The sequence below is a fragment of the Cricetulus griseus genome, chromosome 3 (assembly GCF_003668045.3).
Source record: "Cricetulus griseus strain 17A/GY chromosome 3, alternate assembly CriGri-PICRH-1.0, whole genome shotgun sequence".
NCBI lineage: Eukaryota > Metazoa > Chordata > Mammalia > Rodentia > Cricetidae > Cricetulus > Cricetulus griseus.
The window spans coordinates 91,754,958-91,766,119 of NC_048596.1; positions in this window are offsets into that span (position 1 = coordinate 91,754,958).

Consider the following 11,162-nt stretch of genomic DNA (forward strand, 5'->3'; position numbering starts at 1 on the left):
ACAGTCCCTACACAGCTCCTGGGTGTCCTCAAATGTACCTTGGGCTCAGCAGCACCTGATAGCCAGAAAAGCATCCATGGGGAGATGGTCTGGCAGGACTGAGAAGAATTTGGGAATGACCCTCATGCTTTGGGTCCCATCTTACTGCCCTGGGGTGAAGCCCAGATCCCCACCTGGGGCTTCTTCCAGCTTCTCAGCCTTGACTGCCCCATAAATTACAAACACAATGTTGATGATCAAGGGACTGCTTGGTGTCAGGAGTTGGGGCTTTGTTAGGTGAGATCTGTATAACTTCATTAATCCTTAGCACCACTCTGGGAAGAGTATTAATATTGTACATGTTTTTTTCAGCAGAGGAAACTGAGGCACAGAGAAGGCAAGCATCATGCTTCTTAATAGTACATGCAGTGCACATGTGTACACTCCCAAGCCCCTCTCTAAGAAGGAAACTCAGATCCCTAAACACTGCTATCTTTGAATAGTTGTCAACTTCTTACAGGAAATTACTGTCACTATGGACCTAAAGAAAAAAGGGAAATCACCTGAGAGTGGGGTGCAGTGCAAAGCTACTGCCTTGCCTTCAGGTCTCCTTCCTGTTCTCCACACAGCCTCCCAGGAAGGGCAGTAGAGAGGGGCAGATTGCCCCCCCCTCTTCCCTGGCAGCTCATAGCATAATGCAAAGCTACTCCCCCAGAGGCTTCTGTTCTTTGGGCCAGAACCCAGCCTAAAAGGTGTGCAAGAGGCATTGACCCCTGAACTCCCTGTTGTCCATGCCACCTCTGCCAGAGTTATAATTTATTTGCTGTCTATCTCTTTAGAATGACAAGCGTCTGGAAGACTTTCCCGTCATGACTTTGAGACTGCATTTTCCCCTTTCTTCCCAAATTATCTGACACCTAATGCAATCAGAATTAAGTTGGAAGGTCTCAGGAGCCTGGAGTAATTGAATCTATTAAACAGACTCTTCAGGCTCTGTCCTAAGGGAGCAAAATCTAGAGGTAGAGTGAGGTGCAGAAATAAGACAGTTTCCGAGGCTTCTCTTTCTGTGAGCTGTGTGCACACATGGGATTCAGAAGAACCAGGAAGACTGTGCCAGTGCACACGTGTGTGTGTGTGTGTGTGTGTGTGTGTGTGTGTGTGTGTGTGTGTGTGTGTATACCTAAGAATATGTATGTACATGAGATGTGGAAGGATTAAGAGTGTGTATGCATGCATGAGGGTGTGTGTGCACGTGTGTGGTCATGTGTCTGAGTATGTGTGCACATCATATATGGGGAAGCCAAGGATCTGTGTATGTGTGTGTGTCTGTGTGTGTGCCTATGTGATATTCAAGAGAAAGGGGGAAAAAAGGGAAGCATGTGCCTCTGTATAAGTATAATGAGAAGCCATTGGAGACTGTCAGTCTGGAGAGGGAGGGAGGGAAGGAGAGACGGAGGGAGGGACGGAAGGAGGGAGGAGGGAGAGAGAGAGAGAGAGAGAGAGAGAGAGAGAGAGCCATGTGAGCCCCTCTATAGACAGTGCAGGTTTATACAAGAACATTGGTGAGATGTGTTTTTTTTCTTTTAAGTGGTGAGAGAGGAAGATGTGGGTGTTCTGCAAAGTTTGTAGTGTTCATATTCACAACTTATGGAGGATTTTCCCACTTGAGTGGCATCCCTGGTTCACTTTTTAAGTTAACCCTGGTGGCTCCATCAAAAAAGCCACTCTAGAAAGTCATATATAGAATTTTATACTAGGCCATGACTAAACATTGTATATTTTTACAACTGTGCTATATAAGTGACTTTGAAGAAGGGTCTGTAGCTCCAGGAAGAAGGTCATCTCTACTGAAATGCTTCTACACAGCAAACCCAACCATGCCTTCCTCACTACTGTTCTAAATACGGTAAGGTTGGAACATCTGCTAGAAATTTAAATTCTCTTCATTATACTTTAGGCCATTAAAAAAAAAAAAAAACTAGAGACAGTGTGTGAGGGGGCATGCCATCTAACACAGATCAGTTCACCCAGAGAAGGTTTGCATTCTGGCACTTTGTTACTGCCATGTAGAGTCTTACATCTTCTATGCGTAGGGCAAGTTATTGAATGAGGGTACCTCTTTCAATTTCGGAAGCAAAGGAGTATGAATAATAAATGAATATGTATGCAGATTGGCTTGGCATTGAGACCCTGTAACCCGACAAAAGCAATCCAAATCAATCAGACGTCTACTAGACCTTACTGGGTGGAAGGCTGATGCAGGGTTAGGTGGCTTTGGCAGGGATAAGGGGCAAGACTGCTCTAGGGGAATTGTCACTCTTGCAGTGGAAATGGAGGGAAATGATGACTATATCAGTAACCAAGTGCTGGGGGAAGGGAGACCCGAGGAGGAACAGCCAGTGATACTGGAAGGAAGAAGAGCACAGAAAGATCTCCTCTGAATAGAAAAGGGTAATGGTTGAATTGGGTCTTGAAGAATGAGGAAACATTTTGTAGATAGGTAAGAAAGGAAAGGGGGAAATTAATAGTTACCAAGAGTCTATGGATACCAGATACTAAGCTCACTCCAAACTAGGTGTTATAAGCAAAGTCACAGACACAGAGGAGTGTGTTAACCAGTGTGCTGGTGTGTGCCGAATGGTTTCCGGTGGCAGCAGATAGGCCTAGAAAGTTGAGTAAAGCTAGATCATCTGCCAGGGTGTTTGGATTTTATCCCATAGCCAATGGGGAGTCACTAAAGGGTTTTAAGCTGAGGATAAACTTCCCAAGTGTAACCTTTAGATAATTTTAATTGGAGATAAGATAACCAAAAGGAAACAAGGCTAATAAATAATATAGAAAACTTCTAGATGGCTAGTGGGAAAAGAGAGTAAAGGGTCAAATTAGTGGGTGATGACAAAATGTGTATCAATAAGAACAATCTTGTTCTGGTTACAAGATTAAGTATCTTCAATGAGTTTAGAGTGAGAAGAACTGACTTATGAGATGCGATGTCCTTTTGAGCATCCCAGCATGATCAAACATTCCCGTGCTTATCAAAGCTATGGAGTGGATGGTAGCATGTCAGTGGTCAGACAGAACTCCATGTAAGTCCTGTTTAAAGAGCTACGAAGACTGTCAGTTCCATTGTAGATGATGAAAGTAAAGGCAAACAGGTGTAGAGTAACAATTACTAGAGAAACAGTCCATCTGTTTTCCAAAGTGCTGTTGAATACAATAGCAGGTAACCACACAGACACAAGCATAGTATTCAGGGCTCTAAGCTCTGAAGGCATAAAACAAAGAGCAAATGTTATGAAATCAATGCATGATAAATAGAGAACCACTGGGCTTGAACATATAGGACTGTCGTTTGGGGAGTTCGTGTTCTATGGCAGGCACTCCTCTGTGTAGTTCATAAAAACAAATCTGGGTGATGGGTGATGGAATGGAATTCTGCTCCAGGTTCTAGTCAAAGATCTGAATTAACTGACTCACATTCAAAAGAAGAGGCACCACACTAAGCAGGACTTGGAAGAGCCTGGATCTGTGCCATGAGCTGACACCCATCTTGGCACATACAAGAGAGGTTGCAAAGGAGGTCTGGGGAAGTTCAGAATGAATTTTAGAGAAAGCCTTAGGGCCTAGTGATTCCTAGTAATTGGAAAGTATGGAGGAAGCTATTGCCTTCATCTCAAATCAGGTGAGTGAGGCTTTGCAGGGACCCATAGTGGAACTTAGTATGTGGCCACAGTGGTCTTGGGGCACAGTGGACAATAGATGCATGCCTGATAAATACACAGAGCCAGTGACGACTTGCCTCTTCTCTGATGGTAGAGGGGACTCAGTATATATAGACTTATGCCTCAGGTTTGCAAGACAAAGGGCACAGGAGTAGTTCCTGTAGGTTGACCCTGACCCCAGCAGGATAGTCAATTGTGACTGGTTTAGACATAGCCAAGTGGTTCCCCACTGTGGGAGGTGATGATACCAGGGAAGGGGCAAACATGAGTTTTCTAGGGCCTGAGAAAGGAACCTGAGAAGGAGCTATTGAGAAGGAGCTATAGAGAGGGAGGATGCCTACATCAAAGAATCTGCTAGACGGATCCTCAGTGACAACATTGTCTCCCAAATCACACCATGGCACTCCAAAGAGAGAGAAGGCCAGAAAAATAACAGCAGCTCCTCAGTACAGTCAGGGAAGAACACTGACCTGCTCTATCCTCCCATCTCTTTCCTTCCATCAAGAAACCAGGAAAGGGCTCAGATAGTTTTTTTGCAAGCTCCCACTCCCTACAGGAAGCTGTTCTGTGTTTGCAAGCTCCCACTACCTACAGGAAGCTGTTCTGTGTTAGACTGTACTGGGACAGAGCTGTTAAAGTAACTGAAGTTCCAAGGATCTTTTGGGGGCTGGGGGTGTAGTTCAATGATAGAAACTTTTCCTGCCAGGCACAAGGTCCTGGGTTTGATCCCCAGCATTGCAACACACACACACACACACACACACACACACACACACACACACACACACACACACACACACACTTATTTTTAGTGTAATAGGATAGATGACAGATAAAACAACCTTGGGTTGCCTGAAAATGGCCATAAAAGCCCTTAGGACTAAATTTCATCTAATTCTAGGGAGAAAGAAACTGCATAGAATAAATGTAAAGAGATCATAGGAGACAAAAATAAATTAGCTTTATGATGTCTCATGAGTCATACTCATTCAACTTAGTTATGCATGGCTCCTCTCATCATAACTTGAGATAGCTACTCCTATGACCCCTGTTTTACAGATGAAGAAATAGAAGGGTACAAAATTTACTCAAGGTTATACACACAATAAACAGTAGAGTCCAAGTTCAAATTTAGGCAGCAGAGAGCTCCAGAGTCCATAGGTTTAGCTGTCATGCTCTTGAAAAAACAAAACAAAACAAACAACAACAACAAAAAAGTTAAGAGGCTGAGAGCTCTTGACTCATTCTTGTTCCAAAATTCCAGCTAAAGGAAACACGTCTATTGACGCACATATATATTCATTGACATTTTATTTAGAATAGAGGAAATCAGCAGGGGTGGGATGGATATCTATTGATTGGGTCTCAGTTAAATAAATAATTCTGAGTTCACTGGATGGATCATAAAGCATCTTTTATGGGAAAATTTTAAAGACAGAGGAACAGATTAATGTGCTAGGATACTGGGAATATGTGAATAGTCTCATTAAAAATAAAACTGCCCAGGGTGAGAAAGGCACAGGCTAGTGCCATTGGCTATGCCACTCAATGGACCGTGTACACCCTCCATTATCTTTGGTTCCTCCTTCCAGATGCTCCCGGGGCCCCTTAACAATGCTTTTGGCACCTGAGACCTAGTGATCCCATCGTAACTGAGAGAACATCCCATCTCCCAGGGTTAGGGAAATAGACAAACACTGTCTGTGTACAATGCATTCAATAAATAAAACAATCCAAAACCATATAGACTGATAGACCCTGAGCCACCTTGGGTGATATGATACAACACTAGGATAACAATGCAGGTGGCTATCCACCAATGCAAGCAGAGCAAGAAGTGTCCATAATTCTTAGTCTGGTTATTTATTCATTGTGTATGCTTGGGTGTGCTCACATGTTCACATGTGGAGGCCAGAGGTCGACCTCCAGCTGTTTCTCAGGAGCCATGTATTTTATTTTTTTGAGATAGACTGCTGATAGGACCTGGGTTCTGTTTTGAGTCTAGACTGGATGGCCAGCAAGCCTCAGGGATCCTTCTAGCTCTACCTCCCCAGCATGGGGAGTCCACATTTGACATGGGTGATGGGGATGGAACTCAGCATTTCTTACTTGTGCAGCCTGTGGTTATTTTACTGAAAGCCCGGAGGTACAGGAAGGATGCCAAATCATTGTACCTGCCCTTTATCTAGTACAACCTTGCTCCAACTTGAGGCACTGGCTGAGCATCTCCTGGGCAAGGAGACCCAGAACAGAAGCACCATGTCCCTGACCTGGGGCAGCTTGTGTTCCTAGTCAAGTTTTCCTCCTTGCTTCCCCCACTCCCTACCCCCCACCCCTGCCCCAAGCAGACAGGCTCAGCTCTCCTAGGAACTGAGACTATGGTCCAAAATAGAAGATAAGAGGCCCAGGCCCCTGTGCCCAGACTCCAGGAGTGCTTGTTTTACCAGCGTTATTGGATTTACAGATAAGCAACAGGGAATTAAGCTGATCAGGAAGGGAGGGAGGGAGTCCTCATTTGTTCATAAGGCAGGATTTATCTGGAGGAGCTCTTTCCTGTGTCAACAGAGAGCCCTTTCCTTTGTATCCTGCAGCAAAGGACGTTTTATTCCTTTATTCCATAACCTTTCTGCTGCAAAGCCCATGAGTGTGGATTTTTGACCTGTTTTTTCCCTTACCTAAGAAAACCAAGGTTATTTAAAGGTTGGGATGCATTTTTAAACAGTCCTCTCCTGAATTCACAAGCTAACTAGAGGAATCAGTTTCTGAAATAGAATGTCAACTATCTGCAAAATTTATTATCCCAGATGCCCTGATATTTCTTTGTGAGGTGGGGTGAGTCCACAGCCCTTCTTTATGGCTATTGCTGATTCATAAATATCAGATTCCAAAGCCACCAGGTCACTGAAGATGCCGAGTCTCACATGAGAGTGCAGTTAAACTGTGTTCCCTCGCTGGCTCTGTTTTCCCCATCTGTGGAAAAGGAATGAAAGTTCTATAAAAGGCCTCTAGATACCCAGCACATAGGGGAGAGAACACAGTCCTGGGTTCTGTCATGACTCTGTCATTCATGTGCTATGACCTTGAGGAGTCTCCTCTCTGCCTCAATAAAAGCCGGATGACGCCAAAGGCTCTATCTAGAACTAGCTTTCTCAGACATTTTGAGGATGAAAGATGGTTGTAGTTTGCTCAATTCTGCAGTAAGGAAGGACAGAATCTTCCTGTCCCACAGAAGAGATACTGGTACCAAACACAGGCGGGGGGGGGGGGGGGGATGAATTCTCATCCTCCTTGTCATCTGACAGGCGCCAAGGACCACTCTCTTGGGGTCACCTCGGTTTCCTTGTTTGTTAAGTGGATGTAGTGTGACCTTGCTTCCTATAGTACATGTGGCTGAACTGAGAGGAGACGGATGAAGAGGAACCTGTAAATACTAAATCCCAAGCTCCAAAGTGAGGTAACATCATTTGCTGAGCCCACAGCAAAGGACAGCAAAGCACATGTAGACCTTAGAGCTCATTGATGGCTCACAGCAACCTGAGGAGCTATTACACAGGAAGAAACAGATTGCTGTGGGTGGTCAGCCTCAGCCAAGGTCTGGGCCATAGGGCCGCTGCCCACAGGGGAGTTTAGGGATGACCAGAGGTGATCCTAGCTAATGTCCTTCCGGGCACGAGGCGGGGGTAGAACAGGTTCCTTTCCCTTCAGTTTGTCTGAGTTCTGGCACTAAGATGAGGCAATGTGCGACTAACTGGTTTCCATACTTCCTTGGGTGAGATCATGCCCAGGGTGGTGGGGCCAGATGGTGAAGCACCTTCTCAGGCTTGCCTGTCTACCACGATGCTCTTCCGATTCCTGGTCCTCATCATGATTTACCTTCTCTCCCTGTTTGTCTTTATTCTACAGTTTTTCCAGCACAGAGCCTTCCCCTTTCTGGTCTTGCTGCCCTGAGCCCAGCAGGGTATGGGGACATAGAGATGAGGGCTATACACTCAGCAGGACAAAACCCTGATTCTGAGCTGGATGTCTCAGGCTAGCTGGCCCTAGCCCAATCTTCACAGGTTGTCAGAACTTCTGGGGATCTCCCATGGAGATAGATAAGCTGGAACACACCCAGAAAGAACTCCAGAGGTTTCAAACTGTTCCCTGGGGGTAGAGCCCTCAGAGGCATGAAATTCCTCTAGTACAGGCCACGTTCACTCTACTACCCTGATGATCCCCCAGGTTCTGTTCTGTGTCCTAGCTCCTATACTTGTGTTTCTGCCCCTCTACTTTCTGGGAACCATCACCACTCATTTATCTTGCCAAATCTAATGTATCAAGCAATCTTTTTCACTCTAGTGGGCTTTAAGGTCCTCCTTTGGCCCCCTGCAGGTGACATTTGTTAATGCCACTGTCTTGCATCTTCACATGTTCAAAAAAATGCAACCAGTGTCTGACACATCAGGAAACGTAAGTTCTAGGACTGAGATCCTGGCCTCCTCTTTGCCCATGGGAGAGTTTTTCCCCAGATTCCTTGGCCTCAGTGTATAGATCTGTGAGAGGAGGGGATCAAATCTCTGAGCCTCCAGAGCTGTATTGAGTTCCCATGGGACACATTAGGACAAACATTTCTCCCTTCAACCTTCAACTGCCCTGGGAGGGCAGAGCTGGAAGCTCAGAACCAGCAAGATGCTATCACACAACACCCAGAAAACAGGTAGGTGGGAAGGGCAGATAGCATTCTGGCAACCACCTTTAATTTCCTACAACCCCATGGGAAGGAACACAGGGCATAAGTGATGTGGTCAACACAGTAGGAAAAGTCCAGTGGTCAATGGATATGTGGAAAACCTGCTATCTGCTCCCCTCTGCCATCTTCTGTTGACAACCAAACTGCCACCAGGTCCTGTTATGTTTCATCCTGCTCGCCATGCCCAGTGCCACTACCTTTGACCATGATAACTTTGCTGGTTTTAAAGCAGACTCTGCCATGAGCTCCCTTGGTGTGTCCTAGGAGCTGAACAGTTAATACACAAAAGCCTAGGCTGTGTGAGCTGTTATATAAGGAGCTGCACCCCCTTTCCCTCTGGCCCCCCTGCAGTCTGTTCTCACATGGCAGACAGTGATCTTTGCAGAATGCAAATCCATCCCTGCACCTGCTGTTTAAAATCCTTTGCCGACTTCCTTGCTCCAAGGCCAATTTTTTTTTAAAGTGCCTGTAAAGCTGATGGTTTCTGCTCTCCAGCCACATTGGTCTTCACACATGCTAGGTTCTTTATCTGTCTACATTTGTTGCTGTTCTCTGGTGAGTCTGGAGTCCACCTGCCATCCCCACCCTTCCCGGCCCAGGCCCTTGCTCCAAGTTGAGGTTCAGTGGAAATGGCTCACTACCTACAAGGCTACAGGGCCAGATTACCTGCATTGCTTTAAAGTTCCTGAGGGGGGTACTGGTGAGCACTCATTAGCCTAAATGCATTAAAAAGGCAGATTATTTACATGACAGCAAATGTAAACTGGGGTCCCAGGAAGACCTGAAGAAACCAACTAGAATTGCAGTTCATCAAAGGTGTCAGATAAAAAGAAAACAGTCGATACTATTTTGGTGTAGAGAAGCACTACAAAATGAAAATGAAAAAGATCTCATTTATAATGGTAGGACTACGAAGGAAACACTTATAAATGGAGCTCTTTGTGATCCATAGGAAGAAAACCGATTTATGTGAACAACTCAGAGATTCCTAAGAAGACTGTTTTAAAGACAATAATTCTTCCTAATGAGACTGTTTTACTCAAAGAACAGTCCCGAGGGGGATTCTGAAGCTCAATAATGTACAGGGATTTCTTTTTATCTTTTTTCTTTTTTTTTTTTTTTTGGTTGTTTTGCAACTGAGTTTTTATTTAACATAATATCTTAGAGGATGATCCATCCATATTGAAGCATAGTAAAAGATATGAAAACTGAAAATCATGACATATGAAACCCCATATTTTATTTCCTGCTTTGTTTGTGGAGATACTTAGGTTGCTTCTGCCTCTTAGTAATTTTGAATAATGTCATTATGAATTAGCTGCACATAAACCTAAAAAGCCTCCTTTCAATTGCATAGAACACATATCCAAAGTCAGAATTGTTGGATTACAGACCTCTACTCTAATTCACTTTTTACATTTTAAGAACTTCTATGATGCTGTCCAGGGCAGCTGCACCAGGTACTAACCATGCAAATGGTTTGGTTTGCATCTTCTCCACAGCCTCACCAATATACTCGCTTTTCAACCCTCCCTTTGGAAGCTATGCTAATGAGACTGAGGTAAATGTACAGGGATTTCTTAAGGCCTACTTTGGTAATGGTGTGTGTGTGTGCAGTGTGTGTGTGTGTGTGTGTGTGTGTGTGAGTGTGTGTGTGTTGTATACATGAACACATGTTCAGCTGTGCATTAGTTTGGGCTGGTGCATATGTACGATGGAGGTCCATGTTGGGTGCCTTTCTAGAGAGATTTAACTGAAGATGGAAGACACACACCCTGAATGGGGCAGCAGAGTCCTTCCATGGCCTCTGCCCCTGGCTAACTAAAAAGAAAGTAAACCTAACACCCACTGTCATCTCTCTCTGCTTCCTGACTATAGATGCAATATAGGCCAGCTGTCTCATGCTCCTGCCACCATGCTGTCCCTGTCATGGTGCACTGTATTCTTTCTTAAATTGTGACCCAAATTAAATTCTTCCTTAAGTTGCTTTTGCTGGACAACAAGAAAATTAACTAATTCATCCCCTCCCCCATTCCACCCAAGCACTGGGGCTCTTTGTCATGTTGAGAACCAGGTTTAACTAACCTGGGTTACAGCAGCCTGGGAGAGACTCCTCCCCTGGATAACCTAAAATAAGATGATCTAGAAGGAAAAAAAAAAGTGAGCCAAAACTAAAAGACATAGGTGAAAAAGGAAAATTCTGATAATGATTAATGCAGGAGGAACACCAGTCCTAACAGATATCAAAGCACAGAGCTATAATAACTAAAATACTCTGATCGTAGACGTAAGTCTCAAATGGATCTTCAAATCAATGAAAATAAGAAACCTGGGGGCTGGACCAATGGCAGGCACATTGGTTAAGAGCCCTGGCTGTTCTTCCAGAAGACCCAGGTTTAATTTCTTGTATCCATAAGGCAACTCAAGTAATCTGTAACTACAGCCCCAGGGAATCTGACACCCTCTTCTGGCCTCGATGGGCATCAAGCACATACATGATGCACAGACACACATGCAGGCAAAACACTCATACACATAAAAACAAGGCATAAGTAAGTAAATAAATAACAACAAAACCCCTAGAAAGCTATGCTCTTACTATTCATTTCTCTATAAGAATTTAATCATCAATCATCCCTCCCCCAACACTGAGAATGCTAAAGAATGCAGTGAAATGTCAAAAGCTTAACTTATGGTTGTTATCTGCAAAGGCACAAAGAGAGATTTAGAGC